This window comes from Manis pentadactyla, chromosome 6 (assembly GCF_030020395.1).
Source record: "Manis pentadactyla isolate mManPen7 chromosome 6, mManPen7.hap1, whole genome shotgun sequence".
In the NCBI taxonomy this organism is placed as follows: domain Eukaryota; kingdom Metazoa; phylum Chordata; class Mammalia; order Pholidota; family Manidae; genus Manis; species Manis pentadactyla.
In genome coordinates this window covers 83662909-83689219 of record NC_080024.1, presented here as the reverse complement: position 1 = coordinate 83689219, position 26311 = coordinate 83662909, and positions in this window count along the sequence as shown.

The following is a 26311-nucleotide window of genomic DNA, read 5'->3' as shown; positions in this document are numbered from 1 at the left end:
GCAAGGCTGGGCACTGCCCCCCCCGAGGGTGGAGTTTGTAAGCGCAGCACTGTTGCCTGGAGATTCCACGATGTCACAGTGGTGCCTCTGTCCTAGAGACATAATGTGTATGCTGAGAGGAGCAGGTGTGATTTCGGGTGAGGTGGACACTGACCAACTTGACAGCATCAGGCTAAATGGAATCCAGAGCCAAGGTACTGTGTGTTCCTTTTCATTTTGTTGTCACTACTTCAAAGTTACATGAACAACATTATGGTTCCTAAGACTACCCCCACTGTCAAGTCCCCAGCACGTAGCCCGTAAGAGTCGCTGTCCAACAGCCCAGGAATATGCTGTAGAAGTGCTGCTGATCATCGCTATGTTATACGGACCTACCTAAGCTTACCGCCGGGCCACACCCTGTGTGCCACTCATAATGCCCCATTTTCCCTCTCTCCCTTCCCTCCTAAGCCATCCTCCTCAGTCCCATTCCCTTTGGTAAGTGTGAGTCCATTCTTGGGTTCGGTGCGGCTGCTACTGTCCTTTTCTATCACTCCTTTTCTTTTTTCTGGTACTCCACAGGTGAGTGAAATCAGTTGACACTTGTCTTTCTCTGCGTGGCTTATTTCGCTGAGCATGATACCCTCTACCTCCCTCCATGTTGTTTTACATGGTAGGATTGGTTTCTGCATATGGCAGAATAATATTCCACTTTTCATCCTCTGATAGACACTTACCTTGTCTGTTGTTGTGGACAGTGCTGTGATAATTATACGGGTGCACAGGTCTTTTTTAAACTGGGCTGCTGTATTCTAGTGTTTATTTCTGTATGTCCGGATGTATGAATATATTTAGTTAGTTCATTACTCACTTGTATATCTGTTATTTATTTATTTATTTATCATTAGTCTTCATCTACGTGAGTCTCATGTAGTTTATTAAACTGCCCCCCACAACGAGATGCCCCCACATACCTCATTGCAGTCACTGTCCATGAGCATATTAAGATGCTGTAGAATCCCTTGTTGTCTTCTCTGTGTCGTACGTCCCTCCCCGTGCCCCCCTTCTGCTTTATGCATGCCAAAGGTAATGTGCACATTCGCCTCCGCTCCGCCTGACATTTTCCTCCATTCCCACCTGTCCACGTCCATCCCTTTCCGTTTGGTAACTGTGAGTCCACTCTTGTGGTGCCGTTTTTCTTCTTCGGATGTCTCTTGGTTCCCCTCCTGCACAGGCGAGTGATATCATTTGATCCTTGTGTTTCTCCACCTGCCTGCCTTATTACACTGAGTATGATGCCCTCTCACACCATCCGTGTTTCTGCAAATGGTGTGATTTGTTTTCCTATGACTGAATAATATTCCATTGTTCATCTACTGATGGACACTGAGCTTGGCTATTGAGAATAGTGCTGTGGTAATCATAGGGATGCACGTGTCGCTTTTAAACTGGGGGCGGCAATGTCTCATTCATTCATTCATCTGTTTATTAATTTATTTTTTTATCATGAATCTATAATTATGTGGATCACATCATGTTTATTACACTCCCCCCATCACCAACGTAGGAATCTTTAAGGGACTGAGAAGGCTGGTTGTGAAGGATGGTTGCAGGCTGGTAAGGGGGCATTACGATTAGCTCACATAATGTGGGGGGGAATTCTATAGGGAAGGCAGTATAGTTCAGAGAATTCAAGCAGTGATTCTGTAGGATCTTACTATGCTGGTGAACAGTGAGTGTAATGGGGTCTGGGGGGCGACTTGATGATCTGGGCAGTCTAGTAACCTTAATGTTCCTTATGTAATTGTAGACTGGTTATTGTGAATAGTGCTGCCATAAATTTAGGGGTGCAGATGTCTTTCTAGAACTGGGTTGCTGCATTCCTTATGTATGTATGTTTGTATGTATGTATGTGTGTATGTATGTATTCATCCATCCATGCATCCATTCATTCATTCATTCATTCATTCATTTATTATCTGTCTACCTATCTATCCATGGATGTTTCTGTCATTAATGCACAATTAGATGAGTTCCATTGTGTTTACTAGACTTCCCCCATCACGCACGTGCCCCCAGATACCCCATTGCAGTCACTATCCATGAGCATAGTAAGATACTGTAGAATCCCTACTTGTCTTTTCTGTGTTTTTCCGCCCTGTCTGTGACACCCCTCCCACATTATATATTCTGCTTCTAATGTGTCCTTACTTCGCCCCTCCCTAATCCCTCCATTCCCACCCATACACCTCAGTCTCTTTCCCTCTGTTAACTTTTAGTCCATTCTTGGGTTTTCTGAGACTGCTGCTGTTTCCTTCTTCAGTTTTTTTTTTTTCTTATACTGTAATGATGAGTGATATCATTATACATATATATATATATAGATATTTATATCTATATATATATATATGTTTATGTATGGAGGTAAGTAACTCTAATGTTTGCTAAGATGATGCAGCTCCGCAAGGCTGGGCACTGCACCCCCCCCGTGGGTGGAGTTTGTAAGCGCAGCACAGTTGCCTGGAGATTCCACGATGTCACAGCGGTGCCTCTGTCCTAGAGACATAATGTGTATGCTGAGAGGAGCAGGTGTGATTCGGGTGAGGTGGACACTGACCAACTTGACAGCATCAGGCTAAATGGAATCCAGAGCCAAGGTACTGTGTGTTCCTTTTCATTTTGTTGTTACTACTTCAAAGTTACATGAACAACATTATGGTTCCTAAGACTACCCCCACTGTCAAGTCCCCAGCACGTAGCCCGTAAGAGTCGCTGTCCAACAGCCCAGGAATATGCTGTAGAAGTGCTGCTGATCATCGCTATGTTATACGGACCTACCTAAGCTTGCCGCCGGGCCACACCCTGTGTGCCACTCATAATGCCCCATTTTCCCTCTCTCCCTTCCCTCCTAAGCCATCCTCCTCAGTCCCATTCCCTTTGGTAAGTGTGAGTCCATTCTTGGGTTCGGTGCGGCTGCTACTGTCCTTTTCTATCACTCCTTTTCTTTTTTCTGATACTCCACAGGTGAGGGAAATCAGTTGACACTTGTCTTTCTCTGCGTGGCTTATTTCACTGAGCATGATACCCTCTACCTCCCTCCATGTTGTTGCACATGGTAGGATTGGTTTCTGCATATGGCAGAATAATATTCCACTTTTCATCCTCAGATAGACACTTACCTTGTCTGTTGTTGTGGACAGTGCTGTGATAATTATACGGGTGCATAGGTCTTTTTTAAACTGGGCTGCTGTATTCTAGTGTTTATTTCTGTATGTCCGGATGTATGAATATATTTAGTTAGTTCATTACTCACTTGTATATCTGTTATTTATTTATTTATTTATCATTAGTCTTCATCTACGTGAGTCTCATGTAGTTTATTAAACTGCCCCCCACAACGAGATGCCCCCACATACCTCATTGCAGTCACTGTCCATGAGCATATTAAGATGCTGTAGAATCCCTTGTTGTCTTCTCTGTGTCGTACGTCCCTCCCCGTGCCCCCCTTCTGCTTTATGCATGCCAACGGTAATGTGCACATTCGCCCCCGTTCCGCCTGTCATTTTCCTCCGTTCCCACCTGTCCACATCCATCCCTTTCCCTTTGGTAAATGTGAGTCCACTCTTGTGGTGCCGTTTTACTTCTTCGGATGTCTCTTGGTTCCCCTCCTGCACAGGCGAGTGATATCATTTGATCCTTGTGTTTCTCCACCTGCCTGCCTTATTACACTGAGTATGATGCCCTCTCACACCATCCGTGTTTCTGCAAATGGTGTGATTTGTTTTCCTATGACTGAATAATATTCCATTGTTCATCTACTGATGGACACTGAGCTTGGCTATTGAGAATAGTGCTGTGGTAATCATAGGGATGCACGTGTCGCTTTTAAACTGGGGGCGGCAATGTCTCATTCATTCATTCATCTGTTTATTCATTTATTTTTTTATCATGAATCTACAATTATGTGGATAACATCATGTTTATTACACTCCCCCCATCACCAACGTAGGAATGGTTAAGGGACTAAGAAGGCTGGTTGTGAAGGACGGTTGCAGGCTGGTAAGGGGGCATTACGATTAGCTCACATAATGTGGGGGGGAATTCTATAGGGAAGGCAGTATAGTTCAGAGAATTCAAGCAGTGATTCTGTAGGATCTTACTATGCTGGTGAACAGTGAGTGTAATGGGGTCTGGGGGGCGACTTGATGATCTGGGCAGTCTAGTAACCTTAATGTTCCTTATGTAATTGTAGACTGGTTATTGTGAATAGTGCTGCCATAAATTTAGGGGTGCAGATGTCTTTCTAGAACTGGGTTGCTGCATTCCTTATGTATGTATGTTTGTATGTATGTATGTGTGTATGTATGTATTCATCCATCCATGCATCCATTCATTCATTCATTCATTTATTATCTGTCTACCTATCTATCCATGGATGTTTCTGTCATTAATGCACAATTAGATGGGTTCCATTATGTTTACTAGACTCCCCCCATCATGCACGTGCCCCCAGATACCCCATTGCAGTCACTGTCCATGAGCATAGTAAGATACTGTAGAATCCCTACTTGTCTTTTCTGTGTTTTTCCGCCCTGTCTGTGACACCCCTCCCACATTATATATTCTTCTTCTAATGTGTCCTTACTTCGCCCCTCCCTAATCCCTCCATTCCCACCCATACACCTCAGTCTCTTTCCCTCTGTTTACTTTTAGTCCATTCTTGGGTTTTCTGAGACTGCTGCTGTTTCCTTCTTCAGTTTTTTGTTTGTTCTTATACTGTAATGATGAGTGATATCATTATACATATATACATATATATAGATATTTATATCTATATATATATATATGTGTATGTATGGAGGTAAGTAACTCTAATGTTTGCTAAGATGATGCAGCTCCGCAAGGCTGGGCACTGCACCCCCCCCGTGGGTGGAGTTTGTAAGCGCAGCACTGTTGCCTGGAGATTCCACGATGTCACAGTTGTGCCTCTGTCCTAGAGACATAATGTGTATGCTGAGAGGAGCAGATGTGATTCGGTTGTGGTGGACACTGACCAACTTGACAGCATCAGGCTAAATGGAATCCAGAGCCAAGGTACTGTGTGTTCCTTTTCATTTTGTTGTCACTACTTCAAAGTTACATGAACAACATTATGGTTCCTAAGACTACCCCCACTGTCAAGTCCCCAGCACGTAGCCCGTAAGAGTCGCTGTCCAACAGCCCAGGAATATGCTGTAGAAGTGCTGCTGATCATCGCTATGTTATACGGACCTACCTAAGCTTGCCGCCGGGCCACACCCTGTGTGCCACTCATAATGCCCCATTTTCCCTCTCTCCCTTCCCTCCTAAGCCATCCTCCTCAGTCCCATTCCCTTTGGTAAGTGTGAGTCCATTCTTGGGTTCGGTGCGGCTGCTACTGTCCTTTTCTATCACTCCTTTTCTTTTTTCTGGTACTCCACAGGTGAGTGAAATCAGTTGACACTTGTCTTTCTCTGCGTGGCTTATTTCGCTGAGCATGATACCCTCTACCTCCCTCCATGTTGTTGCACATGGTAGGATTGGTTTCTGCATATGGCAGAATAATATTCCACTTTTCATCCTCAGATAGACACTTACCTTGTCTGTTGTTGTGGACAGTGCTGTGATAATTATACGGGTGCACAGGTCTTTTTTAAACTGGGCTGCTGTATTCTAGTGTATATTTCTGTATGTCCGGATGTATGAATATACTTAGTTAGTTCATTACTCACTTGTATATCTGTTATTTATTTATTTATTTATTTATCATTAGTCTTCATCTACGTGAGTCTCATGTAGTTTAGTAAACTGCCCCCCACAACGAGATGCCCCCACATACCTCATTGCAGTCACTGTCCATGAGCATATTAAGATGCTGTAGAATCCCTTGTTGTCTTCTCTGTGTCGTACGTCCCTCCCCGTGCCCCCCTTCTGCTTTATGCATGCCAAAGGTAATGTGCACATTCGCCCCCACTCCGCCTGACATTTTCCTCCGTTCCCACCTGTCCACGTCCATCCCTTTCCCTTTGGTAACTGTGAGTCCACTCTTGTGGTGCCGTTTTTCTTCTTCGGATGTCTCTTGGTTCCCCTCCTGCACAGGCGAGTGATATCATTTGATCCTTGTGTTTCTCCACCTGCCTGCCTTATTACACTGAGTATGATGCCCTCTCACACCATCCGTGTTTCTTCAAATGGTGTGATTTGTTTTCCTATGACTGAATAATATTCCATTGTTCATCTACTGATGGACACTGAGCTTGGCTATTGAGAATAGTGCTGTGGTAATCATAGGGATGCACGTGTCGCTTTTAAACTGGGGGCGGCAATGTCTCATTCATTCATTCATCTGTTTATTCATTTATTTTTTTATCATGAATCTACAATTATGTGAATCACATCATGTTTATTACACTCCCCCCATCACCAACGTACGAATGCTTAAGGGTCTAAGAAGGCTGGTTGTGAAGGATGGTTGCAGGCTGGTAAGGGGGCATTACGATTAGCTCACATAATGTGGGGGGGAATTCTATAGGGAAGGCAGTATAGTTCAGAGAATTCAAGCAGTGATTCTGTAGGATCTTACTATTCTGGTGAACAGTGAGTGTAATGGGGTCTGGGGGGCGACTTGATGATCTGGGCAGTCTAGTAACCTTAATGTTCCTTATGTAATTGTAGACTGGTTATTGTGAATAGTGCTGCCATAAATTTAGGGGTGCAGATGTCTTTCTAGAACTGGGTTGCTGCATTCCTTATGTATGTATGTTTGTATGTATGTATGTGTGTATGTATGTATTCATCCATCCATGCATCCATTCATTCATTCATTCATTCATTCATTTATTATCTGTCTACCTATCTATCCATGGATGTTTCTGTCATTAATGCACAATTAGATGAGTTCCGTTATGTTTACAAGACTCCCCCCATCACGCACGTGCCCCAAGATACCCCATTGCAGTCACTGTCCATGAGCATAGTAAGATACTGTAGAATCCCTACTTGTCTTTTCTGTGTTTTTCCGCCCTGTCTGTGACACCCCTCCCACATTATATATTCTTCTTCTAATGTGTCCTTACTTCGCCCCTCCCTAATCCCTCCATTCCCACCCATACACCTCAGTCTCTTTCCCTCTGTTAACTTTTAGTCCATTCTTGGGTTTTCTGAGACTGCTGCTGTTTCCTTCTTCAGTTTTTTGTTTGTTCTGATACTGTAATGATGAGTGATATCATTTTACATATATGTATGTATATATATATCTGTTTGTAGGTAAGTAACTCTAATGTTTGCTAAGATGATGCACCTCCGCAAGGCTGGGCACTGCACCCCCCCGTGGGTGGAGTTTGTAAGCGCAGCACTGTTGCCTGGAGATTCCACGATGTCACAGTGGTGCCTCTGTCCTAGAGACATAATGTGTATGCTGAGAGGAGCAGGTGTGATTCGGGTGAGGTGGACACTGACCAACTTGACAGAATCAGGCTAAATGCAATCCAGAGCCAAGGTACTGTGTGTTCCTTTTCATTTTGTTGTCACTACTTCAAAGTTACATGAACAACATTATGGTTCCTAAGACTACCCCTACTGTCAAGTCCCCAGCACGTAGCCCGTAAGAGTCGCTGTCCAACAGCCCAGGAATATGCTGTAGAAGTGCTGCTGATCATCGCTATGTTATACGGACCTACCTAAGCTTGCCGCCGGGCCACAGCCTGTGTGCCACTCATAATGCCCCATTTTCCCTCTCTCCCTTCCCTCCTAAGCCATCCTCCTCAGTCCCATTCCCTTTGGTAAGTGTGAGTCCATTCTTGGGTTCGGTGCGGCTGCTACTGTCCTTTTCTATCACTCCTTTTCTTTTTTCTGGTACTCCACAGGTGAGTGAAATCAGTTGACACTTGTCTTTCTCTGCGTGGCTTATTTCGCTGAGCATGATACCCTCTACCTCCCTCCATGTTGTTGCACATGGTAGGATTGGTTTCTGCATATGGCAGAATAATATTCCACTTTTCATCCTCAGATAGACACTTACCTTGTCTGTTGTTGTGGACAGTGCTGTGATAATTATACGGGTGCACAGGTCTTTTTTAAACTGGGCTGCTGTATTCTAGTGTTTATTTCTGTATGTCCGGATGTATGAATATATTTAGTTAGTTCATTACTCACTTGTATATCTGTTATTTATTTATTTATTTATCATTAGTCTTCATCTACGTGAGTCTCATGTAGTTTAGTAAACTGCCCCCCACAACGAGATGCCCCCACATACCTCATTGCAGTCACTGTCCATGAGCATATTAAGATGCTGTAGAATCCCTTGTTGTCTTCTCTGTGTCGTACGTCCCTCCCCGTGCCCCCGTTCTGCTTAATGCATGCCAAATGTAATGTGCACATTCGCCCCCGCTCCGCCTGACATTTTCCTCCGTTCCCACCTGTCCACATCCATCCCTTTCCCTTTGGTAACTGTGAGTCCACTCTTGTGGTGCCGTTTTTCTTCTTCGGATGTCTCTTGGTTCCCCTCCTGCACAGGCGAGTGATATCATTTGATCCTTGTGTTTCTCCACCTGCCTGCCTTATTACACTGAGTATGATGCCCTCTCACACCATCCGTGTTTCTGCAAATGGTGTGATTTGTATTCCTATGACTGAATAATATTCCATTGTTCATCTACTGATGGACACTGAGCTTGGCTATTGAGAATAGTGCTGTGGTAATCATAGGGATGCACGTGTCGCTTTTAAACTGGGGGCAGCAATGTCTCATTCATTCATTCATCTGTTTATTCATTTATTTTTTTATCATGAATCTACAATTATGTGGATAACATCATGTTTATTACACTCCCCCCATCACCAACGTAGGAATGGTTAAGGGACTGAGAAGGCTGGTTGTTAAGGATGGTTGCAGGCTGGTAAGGGGGCATTACGATTAGCTCACATAATGTGGGGGGGAATTCTATAGGGAAGGCAGTATAGTTCAGAGAATTCAAGCAGTGATTCTGTAGGATCTTACTATGGTGGTGAACAGTGAGTGTAATGGGGTCTGGGGGGCGACTTGATGATCTGGGCAGTCTAGTAACCTTAATGTTCCTTATGTAATTGTAGACTGGTTATTGTGAATAGTGCTGCCATAAATTTAGGGGTGCAGATGTCTTTCTAGAACTGGGTTTCTGCATTCCTTATGTATGTATGTTTGTATGTATGTATGTGTGTATGTATGTATTCATCCATCCATGCATCCATTCATCCATTCATTCATTCATTTATTATCTGTCTACCTATCTATCCATGGATGTTTCTGTCATTAATGCACAATTAGATGAGTTCCATTATGTTTACTAGACTCCCCCCATCACGCACGTGCCCCCAGGTACCCCATTGCAGTCACTGTCCATGAGCATAGTAAGATACTGTAGAATCCCTACTTGTCTTTTCTGTGTTTTTCCGCCCTGTCTGTGACACCTGTCCCACATTATATATTCTTCTTCTAATGTGTCCTTACTTCGCCCCTCCCTAATCCCTTCATTCCCACCCATACACCTCAGTCTCTTTCCCTCTGTTAACTTTTAGTCCATTCTTGGGTTTTCTGAGACTGCTGCTGTTTCCTTCTTCAGTTTTTTGTTTTTTCTTATACTGTAATGATGAGTGATATCATTATACATATATACATATATATAGATATTTATATCTATATATATATATATGTGTATGTATGGAGGTAAGTAACTCTAATGTTTGCTAAGATGATGCAGCTCCGCAAGGCTGGGCACTGCCCCGGCCCCCGTGGGTGCAGTTTATAAGCGCAGCACTGTTGCCTGGAGATTCCACGATGTCACAGTGGTGCCTCTGTCCTAGAGACATAATGCGTATGCTGAGAGGAGTAGGTGTGTTTCGGGTGAGGTGGACACTGACCAACTTGACAGCATCAGGCTAAATGGAATCCAGAGCCAAGGTACTGTGTGTTCCTTTTCATTTTGTTGTCACTACTTCAAAGTTACATGAACAACATTGTGGTTCCTAAGACGACCACCACTGTCAAGTCCCCAGCATGTAGCCCGTAAGAGTCGCTGTCCAACAGCCCAGGAATATGCTGTAGAAGTGCTGCTGATCATCGCTATGTTATACGGACCTACCTAAGCTTGCCGGCGGGCCACACCCTGTGTGCCACTCATAATGCCCCATTTTCCCTCTCTCCCTTCCCTCCTAAGCCATCCTCCTCAGTCCCATTCCCTTTGGTAAGTGTGAGTCCATTCTTGGGTTCGGTGCGGCTGCTACTGTCCTTTTCTATCACTCCTTTTCTTTTTTCTGGTACTCCACAGGTGAGTGAAATCAGTTGACACTTGTCTTTCTCTGCGTGGCTTATTTCGCTGAGCATGATACCCTCTACCTCCCTCCATGTTGTTGCACATGGTAGGATTGGTTTCTGCATATGGCAGAATAATATTCCACTTTTCATCCTCAGATAGACACTTACCTTGTCTGTTGTTGTGGACAGTGCTGTGATAATTATAAGGGTGCACAGGTCTTTTTTAAACTGGGCTGCTGTATTCTAGTGTTTATTTCTGTATGTCCAGATGTATGAATATATTTTGTTAGTTCATTACTCACTTGTATATCTGTTATTTATTTATTTATTTATCATTAGTCTTCATCTACGTGAGTCTCATGTATTTTAGTAAACTGCCCCCCACAATGAGATGCCCCCACATACCTCATTGCAGTCACTGTCCATGAGCATATTAAGATGCTGTAGAATCCCTTGTTGTCTTCTCTGTGTCGTACGTCCCTCCCCGTGCCCCCCTTCTGCTTTATGCATGCCAAAGGTAATGTGCACATTCGCCCCCGCTCCGCCTGACATTTTCCTCCGTTCCCACCTGTCCACGTCCATCCCTTTCCGTTTGGTAACTGTGAGTCCACTCTTGTGGTGCCGTTTTTCTTCTTCGGATGTCTCTTGGTTCCCCTCCTGCACAGGCGAGTGATATTATTTGATCCTAGTGTTTCTCCACCTGCCTGCCTTATTACACTGAGTATGATGCCCTCTCACACCATCCGTGTTTCTGCAAATGGTGTGATTTGTTTTCCTATGACTGAATAATATTCCATTGTTCATCTACTGATGGACAATGAGCTTGGCTATTGAGAATAGTGCTGTGGTAATCATAGGGATGCACGTGTCGCTTTTAAACTGGGGGCGGCAATGTCTCATTCATTCATTCATCTGTTTATTCATTTATTTTTTTATCATGAATCTACAATTATGTGGATCACATCATGTTTATTACACTCCCCCCATCACCAACGTACGAATGCTTAAGGGACTAAGAAGGCTGGTTGTGAAGGACGGTTGCAGGCTGGTAAGGGGGCATTACGATTAGCTCACATAATGTGGGGGGGAATTCTATAGGGAAGGCAGTATAGTTCAGAGAATTCAAGCAGTGATTCTGTAGGATCTTACTATGCTGGTGAACAGTGAGTGTAATGGGGTCTGGGGGGCGACTTGATGATCTGGGCAGTCTAGTAACCTTAATGTTCCTTATGTAATTGTAGACTGGTTATTGTGAATAGTGCTGCCATAAATTTAGGGGTGCAGATGTCTTTCTAGAACTGGGTTGCTGCATTCCTTATGTATGTATGTTTGTATGTATGTATGTGTGTATGTATGTATTCATCCATCCATGCATCCATTCATTCATTCATTCATTCATTCATTTATTATCTGTCTACCTATCTATCCATGGATGTTTCTGTCATTAATGCACAATTAGATGGGTTCCATTATGTTTACAAGACTCCCCCCATCACGCACGTGCCCCCAGATACCCCATTGCAGTCACTGTCCATGAGCATAGTAAGATACTGTAGAATCCCTACTTGTCTTTTCTGTGTTTTTCCGCCCTGTCTGTGACACCCCTCCCACATTATATATTCTTCTTCTAATGTGTCCTTACTTCGCCCCTCCCTAATCCCTCCATTCCCACCCATACACCTCAGTCTCTTTCCCTCTGTTAACTTTTAGTCCATTCTTGGGTTTTCTGAGACTGCTGCTGTTTCCTTCTTCAGTTTTTTGTTTGTTCTGATACTGTAATGATGAGTGATATCATTATACATATATGTATGTATATATATATCTGTTTGTAGGTAAGTAACTCTAATGTTTGCTAAGATGATGCAGCTCCGCAAGGCTGGGCACTCCCCCCCCCCCCGTGGGTGGAGTTTGTAAGCGCAGCACTGTTGCCTGGAGATTCCACGATGTCACAGTGGTGCCTCTGTCCTAGAGACATAATGTGTATGCTGAGAGGAGCAGGTGTGATTCGGGTGAGGTGGACACTGACCAACTTGACAGCATCAGGCTAAATGGAATCCAGAGCTAAGGTACTGTGTGTTCCTTTTCATTTTGTTGTTACTACTTCAAAGTTACATGAACAACATTATGGTTCCTAAGACTACCCCCACTGTCAAGTCCCCAGCACGTAGCCCGTAAGAGTCGCTGTCCAACAGCCCAGGAATATGCTGTAGAAGTGCTGCTGATCATCGCTATGTTATACGGACCTACCTAAGCTTGCCGCCGGGCCACACCCTGTGTGCCACTCATAATGCCCCATTTTCCCTCTCTCCCTTCCCTCCTAAGCCATCCTCCTCAGTCCCATTCCCTTTGGTAAGTGTGAGTCCATTCTTGGGTTCGGTGCGGCTGCTACTGTCCTTTTCTATCACTCCTTTTCTTTTTTCTGGTACTCCACAGGTGAGTGAAATCAGTTGACACTTGTCTTTCTCTGCGTGGCTTATTTCGCTGAGCATGATACCCTCTACCTCCCTCCATGTTGTTGCACATGGTAGGATTGGTTTCTGCATATGGCAGAATAATATTCCACTTTTCATCTTCAGATAGACACTTACCTTGTCTGTTGTTGTGGACAGTGCTGTGATAATTATACGGGTGCACAGGTCTTTTTTAAACTGGGCTGCTGTATTCTAGTGTTTATTTCTGTATGTCCGGATGTATGAATATATTTAGTTAGTTCATTACTCACTTGTATATCTGTTATTTATTTATTTATTTATCATTAGTCTTCATCTACGTGAGTCTCATGTAGTTTAGTAAACTGCCCCCCACAACGAGATGCCCCCACATACCTCATTGCAGTCACTGTCCATGAGCATATTAAGATGCTGTAGAATCCCTTGTTGTCTTCTCTGTGTCGTACGTCCCTCCCCGTGCCCCCCTTCTGCTTTATGCATGCCAAAGGTAATGTGCACATTCGCTCCCGCTCCGCCTGACATTTTCCTCCGTTCCCACCTGTCCACGTCCATCCCTTTCCCTTTGGTAACTGTGAGTCCACTCTTGTGGTGCCGTTTTTCTTCTTCGGATGTCTCTTGGTTCCCCTCCTGCACAGGCGAGTGATATCATTTGATCCTTGTGTTTCTCCACCTGCCTGCCTTATTACACTGAGTATGATGCCCTCTCACACCATCCGTGTTTCTGCAAATGGTGTGATTTGTTTTCCTATGACTGAATAATATTCCATTGTTCATCTACTGATGGACACTGAGCTTGGCTATTGACAATAGTGCTGTGGTAATCATAGGGATGCACGTGTCGCTTTTAAACTGGGGGCGGCAATGTCTCATTCATTCATTCATCTGTTTATTCATTTATTTTTTTATCATGAATCTACAATTATGTGGATCACATCATGTTTATTACACTCCCCCCATCACCAACGTAGGAATGGTTAAGGGACTGAGAAGGCTGGTTGTGAAGGATGGTTGCAGGCTGGTAAGGGGGCATTACGATTAGCTCACATAATGTGGGGGGGAATTCTATAGGGAAGGCAGTATAGTTCAGAGAATTCAAGCAGTGATTCTGTAGGATCTTACTATGCTGGTGAACAGTGAGTGTAATGGGGTCTGGGGGGCGACTTGATGATCTGGGCAGTCTAGTAACCTTAATGTTCCTTATGTAATTGTAGACTGGTTATTGTGAATAGTGCTGCCATAAATTTAGGGGTGCAGATGTCTTTCTAGAACTGGGTTGCTGCATTCCTTATGTATGTATGTTTGTATGTATGTATGTGTGTATGTATGTATTCATCCATCCATGCATCCATTCATTCATTCATTCATTTATTATCTGTCTACCTATCTATCCATGGATGTTTCTGTCATTAATGCACAATTAGATGGGTTCCATTATGTTTACTAGACTCCCCCCATCACGCACGTGCCCCCAGATACCCCATTGCAGTCACTGTCCATGAGCATAGTAAGATACTGTAGAATCCCTACTTGTCTTTTCTGTGTTTTTCCGCCCTGTCTGTGACACCCCTCCCACATTATATATTCTTCTTCTAATGTGTCCTTACTTCGCCCCTCCCTAATCCCTCCATTCCCACCCATACACCTCAGTCTCTTTCCCTCTGTTAACTTTTAGTCCATTCTTGGGTTTTCTGAGACTGCTGCTGTTTCCTTCTTCAGTTTTTGTTTGTTCTGATACTGTAATGATGAGTGATATCATTATACATTTATATATATATATAGATATTTATATCTATATATATATATGTGTGTATGTATGGAGGTAAGTAACTCTAATGTTTGCTAAGATGATGCAGCTCCGCAAGGCTGGGCACTGCCCCCCCCCCCCGTGGGTGGAGTTTGTAAGCGCAGCACTGTTGCCTGGAGATTCCACGATGTCACAGCGGTGCCTCTGTCCTAGAGACATAATGTGTATGCTGAGAGGAGCAGGTGTGATTCGGGTGAGGTGGACACTGACCAACTTGACAGCATCAGGCTAAATGGAATCCAGAGCCAAGGTACTGTGTGTTCCTTTTCATTTTGTTGTCACTACTTCAAAGTTACATGAACAACATTATGGTTCCTAAGACTACCCTCACTGTCAAGTCCCCAGCACGTAGCCCGTAAGAGTCGCTGTCCAACAGCCCAGGAATATGCTGTAGAAGTGCTGCTGATCATCGCTATGTTATACGGACCTACCTAAGCTTGCCGCCGGGCCACACCCTGTGTGCCACTCATAATGCCCCATTTTCCCTCTCTCCCTTCCCTCCTAAGCCATCCTCCTCAGTCCCATTCCCTTTGGTAAGTGTGAGTCCATTCTTGGGTTCGGTGCGGCTGCTACTGTCCTTTTCTATCACTCCTTTTCTTTTTTCTGGTACTCCACAGGTGAGTGAAATCAGTTGACACTTGTCTTTCTCTGCGTGGCTTATTTCGCTGAGCATGATACCCTCTACCTCCCTCCATGTTGTTGCACATGGTAGGATTGGTTTCTGCATATGGCAGAATAATATTCCACTTTTCATCCTCAGATAGACACTTACCTTGTCTGTTGTTGTGGACAGTGCTGTGATAATTATACGGGTGCACAGGTCTTTTTTAAACTGGGCTGCTGTATTCTAGTGTTTATTTCTGTATGTCCGGATGTATGAATATATTTAGTTAGTTCATTACTCACTTGTATATCTGTTATTTATTTATTTATTTATCATTAGTCTTCATCTACGTGAGTCTCATGTAGTTTAGTAAACTGCCCCCCACAATGAGATGCCCCCACATAACTCATTGCAGTCACTGTCCATGAGCATATTAAGATGCTGTAGAATCCCTTGTTGTCTTCTCTGTGTCGTACGTCCCTCCCCGTGCCCCCCTTCTGCCTTATGCATGCCAAAGGTAATGTGCACATTCGCCCCCGCTCCGCCTGACATTTTCCTCCGTTCCCACCTGTCCACGTCCATCCCTTTCCCTTTGGTAACTGTGAGTCCACTCTTGTGGTGCCGTTTTTCTTCTTCGGATGTCTCTTGGTTCCCCTCCTGCACAGGCGAGTGATATCATTTGATCCTTGTGTTTCTCCACCTGCCTGCCTTATTACACTGAGTATGATGCCCTCTCTCACCATCCGTGTTTCTGCAAATGGTGTGATTTGTTTTCCTATGACTGAATAATATTCCATTGTTCATCTACTGATGGACACTGAGCTTGGCTATTGAGAATAGTGCTGTGGTAATCATAGGGATGCACGTGTCGCTTTTAAACTGGGGGCGGCAATGTCTCATTCATTCATTCATCTGTTTATTCATTTATTTTTTTATCATGAATCTACAATTATGTGGATCACATCATGTTTATTACACTCCCCCCATCACCAACGTAGGAATGGTTAAGGGACTGAGAAGGCTGGTTGTGAAGGACGGTTGCAGGCTGGTAAGGGGGCATTACGATTAGCTCACATAATGTGGGGGGGAATTCTATAGGGAAGGCAGTATAGTTCAGAGAATTCAAGCAGTGATTCTGTAGGATCTTACTATGCTGGTGAACAGTGAGTGTAATGGGGTCTGGGGGGCGACTTGATGATCTGGGCAGTCTAGTAACCTTAATGTTCCTTATGTAATTGTAGACTGGTTATTGTGAATAGTGCTGCCATAAATTTAGGGGTGCAGATGTCTTTCTAGAACTGGGTTGCTGCATTCCTTATGTATGTATGTTTGTATGTATGTATGTGTGTATGTATGTATTCATCCATCCATGCATTCATTCGTTCATTCATTCATTCATTCATTCATTTATTATCTGTCTACCTATGTATCCATGGATGTTTCTGTCATTAATGCACAATTAGATGAGTTCCATTATGTTTACTAGACTCCCCCCATCACGCACGTGCCCCCAGATACCCCATTGCAGTCACTGTCCATGAGCATAGTAAGATACTGTAGAATCCCTACTTTTCTTTTCTGTGTTTTTCCGCCCTGTCTGTGACACCCCTCCCACATTATATATTCTTCTTCTAATGTGTCCTTACTTCGCCCCTCCCTAATCCCTCCATTCCCACCCATACACCTCAGTCTCTTTCCCTCTGTTAACTTTTAGTCCATTCTTGGGTTTTCTGAGACTGCTGCTGTTTCCTTCTTCAGTTTTTTGTTTGTTCTGATACTGTAATGATGAATGATATCATTATACATATATAGGTATTTATATAGATAGATAGATAGATAGATATACATATATATATATATATATATGTATGTATGTGTATGTATATAGGTAAGTAACTCTAATGTTTGCTAAGATGATGCAGCTCCGCACGGCTGGGCACTGCCTCCCCCGTGGGTGGAGTTTGTAAGCGCAGCACTGTTGCCTGGAGATTCCACGATGTCACAGTGGTGCCTCTGTCCTAGAGACATAATGTGTATGCTGAGAGGAGCAGGTGTGATTCGGGTGAGGTGGACACTGACCAACTTGACAGCATCAGGCTGAATGGAATCCAGAGCCAAGGTACTGTGTGTTTCTTTTCATTTTGTTGTCACTACTTCAAAGTTACATGAACAACATTATAGTTCCTAAGACTACCCCCACTGTCAAGTTCCCAGCACGTAACCCGTAAGAGTCGCTGTCCAACAGCCCAGGAATATGCTGTAGAAGTGCTGCTGATCATCGCTATGTTATACGGACCTACCTAAGCTTGCCGCCGGGCCACACCCTGTGTGCCACTCATAATGCCCCATTTTCCCTCTCTCCCTTCCCTCCTAAGCCATCCTCCTTAGTCCCATTCCCTTTGGTAAGTGTGAGTCCGTTCTTGGGTTCGGTTTGGCTGCTACTGTCCTTTTCTATCACTCCTTTTCTTTTTTCTGGTTCTCCACAGGTGACTGAAATCAGTTGACACTTGTCTTTCTCTGCGTGGCTTATTTCGCTGAGCATGATTCCCTCTACCTCCCTCCATGTTGTTGCACATTGTAGGATTCGTTTCTGCATATGGCAGAATAATATTCCACTTTTCATCCTCTGATAGACACTTACCTTGTCTGTTGTTGTGGACAGTGCTGTGATAATTATACTGGTGCACAGGTCTTTTTTAAACTGGGCTGCTGTATTCTAGTGTTTATTTCTGTATGTCCGGATGTATGAATATATTTAGTTAGTTCATTACTCACTTGTATATCTGTTATTTATTTATTTATTTATCATTAGTCTTCATCTACGTGAGTCTCATGTAGTTTAGTAAACTGCCCCCCACAATGAGATGCCCCCATATACCTCATTGCAGTCACTGTCCATGAGCATATTAAGATGCTGTAGAATCCCTTGTTGTCTTCTCTGTGTCGTACGTCCCTCCCCGTGCCCCCCTTCTGCTTTATGCATGCCAAAGGTAATGTGCACATTCGCCCCCGCTCCGCCTGACATTTTCCTCCGTTCCCACCTGTCCACCTCCATCCCTTTCCCTTCGGTAACTGTTAGTCCACTCTTGTGGTGCCGTTTTTCTTCTTCGGATGTCTCTTGGTTCCCCTCCTGCACAGGCGAGTGATATCATTTGATCCTTGTGTTTCTCCACCTGCCTGCCTTATTACACTGAGTATGATGCCCTCTCACACCATCCTTGTTTCTGCAAATGGTGTGATTTGTTTTCCTATGACTGAATAATATTCCATTGTTCATCTACTGATGGACACTGAGCTTGGCTATTGAGAATAGTGCTGTGGTCATCATAGGGATGCACGTGTCGCTTTTAAACTGAGGGCGGCAATGTCTCACTCATTCATTCATCTGTTTATTCATTTATTTTTTTATCATGAATCTACAATTATGTGGATCACATCATGTTTATTACACTCCCACATCACCATCGTAAGAATGGTTAAGGGACTGAGAAGGCTGGTTGTGAAGGACGGTTGCAGGCTGGTAAGGGGGCATTACGATTAGCTCACATAATGTGGGGGGGAATTCTATAGGGAAGGCAGTATAGTTCAGAGAATTCAAGCAGTGATTCTGTAGGATCTTACTATGCTGGTGAACAGTGAGTGTAATGGGGTCTGGGGGGCGATTTGATTATCTGGGCAGTCTAGTAAACTTAATGTTCCTTATGTAATTGTAGACTGGTTATTGTGAATAGTGCTGCCATAAAGTTAGGGGTGCAGATGTCTTTCTTGAACTGGGTTGCTGCATTCCTTATGTATGTATGTTTGTATGTATGTATGTGTGTATGTATGTATTCATCCATCCATGCATTCATTCATTCATTCATTTATTATCTGTCTACCTATCTATCCATGGATGTTTGTGTCATTAATGCACAATTAGATGAGTTCCATTATGTTTACTAGACTCCCCCCATCACGCACGTGCCCCCAGATACCCCATTGCAGTCACTGTCCATGAGCATAGTAAGATACTGTAGAATCCCTACTTGTCTTTTCTGTGTTTTTCCGCCCTGTCTGTGACACCCCTCCCATATTAAATATTCTTCTTCTAATGTGTCCTTACTTCGCCCCTCCCTAATCCCTCCATTCCCACCCATACACCTCAGTCTCTTTCCCTCTGTTAACTTTTAGTCCATTCTTGGGTTTTCTGAGACTGCTGCTCTTTCCTTCTTCAGTTTTTTGTTTGTTCTGATACTGTAATGATGAATGATATCGTTATACATATATAGGTATTTATATATATATATATATAGATAGATTGATAGATATACATATATATATATATATATGTATGTGTATGTATGTAGTTAAGTAACTCTAATGTTTGCTAAGATGATGCTGCTCCCCACGGCTGGGCATTGCCCCCTCCCCCGTGGGTGGTGTTTGTAAGCGCAGCACTGTTGCCTGGAGATTTCAGGGTGTCACAGTGGTGCCTCTGTCCTAGAGACATAATGTGTATGCTCAGAGGAGCAGTTGTGATTAAGGTGAGGTGGACACTGACCAACTTGACAGCATCAGGGTAAATGGAATCCAGAGCCAAGGTACTCTGTGTTCCTTTTCATTTTGTTGTCGCTACTTCACAGTTACATTAACAACATTATGTTTCCTAGACTACCCCCTCTTTGAAGTCCCCACCACGTAGCCCATCAGTGTCGCTGTCCATCAGGCCAGCAATATACTCTAGAAGACACCGAGAGAAATACCATTTGATCCAGGAATTCCACTTCTAAGGATTTTCCCTAAGAATGCAGCACTGCAGTTTTTGAAAAGACAGATGCACCCCTATGTTAATCGCTGCAGTATTTACAATAGCCAAGATATGAAATGAACCTAAATGTCCATAAGGAGATGAATGGATAAAGAAGATGTGGTACATATACACAATGGAAATTACTCAGCCATAAGAAAAAACAGATCCTACCATTTGCAACAACATGTATGGAGGTAGATTATATTATTCTTAGTGAAATAAACCAGGCAGAGAAAGACAAATACCAAATGATTTCACTCTTGTGTGGAACATAAGAACAAAGGAAAACTGAAGGAACAAAACAGCAGAATCACAGTGTCCAAGAATGGACTAATAGTTACCAAAGGGAAAGGGACTGAGGAAAATGGGTGGGAAGGGAGCGATAAGGGTGGGGAAAAAGAAAGGGGGAATTGCAATTAGCATGTATAGTGTGTAGGGGTTGCACAGGGAGGGCTGCTCAACATAGAGAAGACCAGTAGGATTTTACAGCATCTTACTACGCATATGGACAGTGACTATGAAGGGGTATGTGGGGGGGACTTGGTGAATGGGAGAGCCTAGTAAACATAATGTTCTTCATGTAATTGTAGATTAATGATAACAAAAATATTGGCTCTTAACTTCAATAATTTTGCACACATATACTATACACACAATCCAGGATCTGAGTGGTCTTTAACCATCTCAACCGTGCCTTCAACTATGTAAATGCACTGATCTCACTCTAATAGCCAAACCATATTACTCCACAGTGCCCCCAATCTCTACAAGATATATCAGTTTAAAAGGGACACCGTTTGAACTGTCAACCTCGAGAAATGTCAGTCACTATCAGCTCCACTCAGCAGTTCTTAAGTAGATTCTGTATTACCAAAATTTGACCTGATAAGTAAGATTTGATTTAATTAAATATTTCAACTAAAACTGATTAAGAGCTGATGAGAAAAAATATTGTAAACTGGTAGGTTTGGAATTCAATCACCCAACAACATAGTTCAAAATTTCTGTAGAAGCTTTCTGTAAGATGCAATTTGTTCCATTTTTAGGCAGTCATTAAGCAGGGGCTCAAATACAAACACATATTAAAAATGCACTCTTTTCATGTAATTTAAGGGGAAACAGCATGACATTAGACCATGGTTCACTAAAGGAATGGAATTAATTTCTTCATTTTTAAAAACGCTGGATCAGATGAAGTAGTCTTACCAGAGTCACATTATTTATCATTACAAACAATCTAAAAAAAAGTCAGATTTGGGCTGCTTCAGGATTAGTAGGGGAGGGCAAACAGGTGAAGATGAGAGAACACACACCCCTTCTTTTTGGAAGTGGACTCCCTCACATGAAGCAAAACTTCTAAGAGCAGCTACAAACATCACTCGTTTTCAAATGACCCTCACCTTACACAGCCACGCTTGACAAAAAAAGTCCTACGTTATTCCGTATTCAAATTCTAGTATATTCACACTAATAAGGGGGAAACTGAACAGGACGAAAACTGGGGGTGAGGATGGGAGACTGAAAAAGCATTAATGTCCAGAACAACTACGAGACAGTGTAGAGTACGTCAAAACCACAAGGTTTTATCCTAATGAATGGTTTTGTTTCTACTGTATTTCTAATCTGAAGGTATTTTAATCTGCACGTCCTAAAATAGAGACCCTGAGGAGAGCAGCTTGAGGCAGTGAAAGAAAGGAGGCAGGTTAGGTAAGGAGAGAGCCTTGTGAGAAAACATGTGCAGTGCGTTAGAATGTGCAAGGCAGGGGGATGCTGGCTTCACCTTGGGAAAGCATTCGAGGGCTTCACGCGCGCACAGGCAGAATTGCTCGGCTAAGGAGCTCATATGCATGGCCACAATGCACACCTAGGAAAGGCACAACCTAGGATAGGAACGACCACCCACCAACTGTGCAGATGTGGCCAAGACCCTTTCAACCAGTTCTATCGTCTGGGGTACTAGATGGAAATGCCTCAGGCACGAGATCAAGTGAGGCTGCCACGAGATCAGAGACACTACTGGGTACAAGGAAGGAGAGAAAAGGACAATGGCCGTCTCGGCTCCCCGCCTGGTGACCCTTCCTCGCGGGGCCGCACAATGCCCCATGTGGGAGGCCAAGTGCAGGCGGTCCCTTCCTCGCAGCTGGCGACGTCTCTGGCCACGCAGCCTAGGGGAACCGAGACTTCCCCTCCGCCCCACCCCCAGTGACACCAGAGAAGACACGGAACTTGGGCTGAGAAGTGGAAGCCACAGACCATGTCACAGCCCGGGTGGGAGGCCTGAGGAGAAATTCCGTGGAGCCACCAGGGTGCCAAAGCCTGGTCTGGTCGGGCTGCCAATCGGATGACACTTGGGTCCGGTGACCGGGCCCAACCCCACCGGCGCACACCAGCCCCCGGCGCCTCCTTGGTCCTCATTTCCAGACCCTCTCGCTTCCACCAGTACGCGGCCTGTCGGACAGCCCCGGACCCCTGCAACCGCTCCCCCTCGGGAAACAGCTCCTCTCCCGAGCCGAGCCTTGGACGCTCCTGCGAGCCCGGCCGCGCCTCCGTCTTGGTGATCCGGTGCCGCCCCAGCTTTACCACGGCGAAATTGCCCTTGCCCAGCGTGCCCTCGATGTCGTAGAACCCCACCCGGACCTGCCCGCCCTACAAGTGCTTCAGGACATCTGCCATGACCATGCTGGGCCCTCTGCTAGACACAGCGGGCTGGAGTGCGGGCGGGCGGCGGGCAGACGAGTGGCTCTGGTGGCGGCCGCTTACGCGCTCCGACGTCAGGTTCCCGGGCAGGGGCGGAGGTGGGGCGGGCCTCCGCTGGTCACCATGGCGACCGGAGCTGTGCTGCGTCGGTGGCTTGAAGGGGGAACGGGCGGGTCTTGGACGCGCGTTCTTTCCTGGCTCAAGCGCCCTGGGCTCTTGCCGCCGCCTCGCGGCCCGCCGGAGTCCGTCGGCTCCCAGCAGAAGCGCAGGGGCAAGTCCTGGTGGCAGAGCGGAGGGGTGCAGCGGCCAGGACAGCCCTGCAGCCTCCATTCTCCCAGGCATCCATTGACCGCCAGGGCACCTTCCCGCCAAAACCTCCTGCCGGTGGCTACGGTGCGCTTGCGTTGGCACCCGCAGGGACAGTGCCTCGTTCACAGGCTACCCTGTAACTGTTTTTCGTGTTTGTGCATCAATCCCTCCACATTTTGATGTCTCTGAGGAATCAACCTGGCAGCAGCACGGTCTCTTAGAGACTCACAGAGCTCAGCGTAGAAGATGGAGGTCACTTAATCCAGGGATTTGGAGCTTCAGATGGGCTTCGCAACCTCGAACCCCTTAAATTGTACGAAAATTTTTGCTTATTTGAGCTTGTCTCTGGTGAGATGGGACTATAGCTTTTATGAGATTCCCAGATGTTTTGGAGACCCTGAAAAGGTTAAGAAATATTCATCTAATCCAATTTCTGTTTGGATGAGAAGTCAGTTCCCCAATGAAGGGAACTGCTGAAGTCACACAGGTTATGCTAGTTAGGATTGCAAATCAGACACCAGTCTTCCTTATGGTGACCCAAAGAAACAGGTACAATATTATTTAGTATTTTGAATAACATTACATGCCTGCAGATCTTGGTTTCTAAAAGCCAGTCTCCACTTCTCTAGGGATAAAGTGGCTGATTCCAGGGCAGAGAGAAGGAAAGCATAAAATGCCCTTGAAAAATGTTGTGTCAGAAAGCAAGATTCTCAAAAAAAGATGAGGACCTGTCAAAAGGAAATAGGAGCCAGCTTGAAGGTACCTGCACTTACCAAATCTGGGACAATTCAGGCATCATTAATGCATAATGACAGAAATGGATTATAACGCAATGAATTTAAAAAAAAGAATTCACAAGGGCATACTTATTCTGAAAACGTTAAATAAATAAATATAAAGAGGGAAGAAATGACAATTCTTGACAGTGGAATACCAATTGATATACCAGAAGAAATTATGACATCACCATTTTGCAACCATTAAAGTAATAATTGATTCAGGTAGAAATATCAATACATGTTAAAATCAGTGATTGAAAGTTTGTTGGAGAAAGGATTTTTACACAGCATCAAAGTGACCTTGGATTTCTTATTTACTACAAAGGGATAAAAATGTTGCCTTTACAGTGGATAAATCTGACAGACACCACCCTAAGCAAATGGTCAAAGATAATGTCACCAATTATGGGAAAAATGACATGATGGGAAGTACTTTGAAGGACGTATTCTCTGTCTTGTAGTAACCCTGTCAAAACTACATATTCTTAATCTAAACACAAAGAAACAATCAGAAAAATGCAAATTGAGAAACATCCTACCCAACTACTGGCCTCTACTCTTACAAAATGTTAGTGTCATGAAAGACAAAGGCTGAGGACTGTTCTAGATTTAAGGGATTAAAGAGACATGTCTCCAAAGGCGACATGATTCTAGATTTGGAGGGAAGAGCTATAAAGGAGTATTTTTGAACAATTGCTGAAATTTAAATGTGGATTCTGAAAACATTAAATAAATAAATATAAAGAGGGAAGAAATGACAGTTCAGGACAGTGGAATACCAACTGATACACCAGAAGAAATTATGACATCACCATTTTGCAACGTACTTGTGTATTAGATAATAACATTATTTAATGTGAAGCCTCTTGAATTTTATAATTGTGTTGTGGTTATGAGAGAAAGCATCCTTCTGAAGGATACACACTGAAGTGTGTAAGTGTGGATAAAAGGTTTTGATATATGCAACTTATTCTCAAATGGTTTAGCAAAGATAAATGAGGCAAATATGGAAAAATGTTATATCAGTGCATCTATGTAAAGGTTATATAGTAGTTTACTGTACTGATCTTGCTACCTTTCTGTAGTTTTAATTTTTTACAAAGGAAACTAATATGTGAATATGCATATATTTTATTTTGACATTTATTTTATGTCCTACTCTGTATGGTCAACTGGCTCTGGGGTCCTGCACTTGCTCACTGTGCTTCTGCCCCTCACTCTCCTCAAGCAATACCTTACCTCCTTTGAGTTATGTAGCCTGCAACAGTGAGAAGGGGAGTTGGGGGAGGCTATAAGACTGATGAGATTTCTGGATTGATGGGAATAATATATAAGCATGCATCTAACTCTACCAGGAGCCCTCATATGTACCTCATTTGAAATATAATTCCCATATCCATTTTGCCAGTTAGATTAATGTATTTTAATTGCTCTGCAGGTAGGTTCCTTTGGGAATCTGATGAAAAACTACCTACTCAAGAATGAGAAAATGCAAATAGAGACCCACTGAAGTTAACAACATCTTCTAAACTACATTTTTTGTTGTAGTTGAAATTAAGACTCATTTCTATCTGCTTATTTTAATCAGATCACTGGCCAACTACCTCCTTGCACAATTTGGGAATAAGGCTTGATTTGGGATGGGAAAGAAGAGAAAGAGATGGCATGGGGTACCAAAAGGTTTTTGGCAAGTCAGAATTCCGTGTGAGTTCCGCTGAGTCTACAGGTTAGAGAAAGAAAGGCCAAGGATGGGGTAGAAGTAGGAGGGGCTGTGCCAAAAGCAAACCTTACCTACTTGGAAATGCAGCAGGTGTGCCCCTGAAAATTACTTGTAGGTGGTAAATGTAACCCTGAAGAAACACATGTCGACTAAAATTATTGCGAGCTTGGAAATGGTGAATGAGCTCGGGTTCCCCTTTCCAAGAGATCCACTTGTCCTTCTCCAGTTTCAATCCTGTATGTGTCTTACGTGCTTTTGCTTCAGTAAAATGATAGCTATATACATTTTAGCAATTATTAATAGTATCGAACTCTGGCTTTCCTCTCCTTTTCCTCTCTCTCCTTTTTCTTTCTTCCTAGACACACACACATGCACACACACACATACACACCACTACTACCACCACTGGCACACCCCTCAGGAAAAAGAATAAAAGATAAGAGGGAGAAAGAGAAGATAATAGAGGCTTCATACAATTCCCATCTTTTCCATCTCCAGTTTTAGGTTCAGTGAGGTAGAGCAATTCAGTTCCCTTCCTATTTGCTTGACCTTTAAAATGTAACATGCCCACCTGATGCTGAGTCCTCTGTATTTTCCATTGAATGGGTTTAAAATGTTAAGATAACACTTCATAAGGCAAAAGGGCATACGTGAACAAAGAATGAGCAAGATGATGAGAGTGTGATGAAAGAATTAGTTATACAACATTCTTAATTTAGAATAAAATGGACTTAGAATGAAAATGTAGAATGAGGAGAGTTAGCAAAGAGGTGATAAAAGAATAATTTGAAATGTGAGGGAAAAAACTTCATGATCACATGTACATATTTTGCTGAAGCAGATAGCCCATGAACTTGAAAAACCAGAT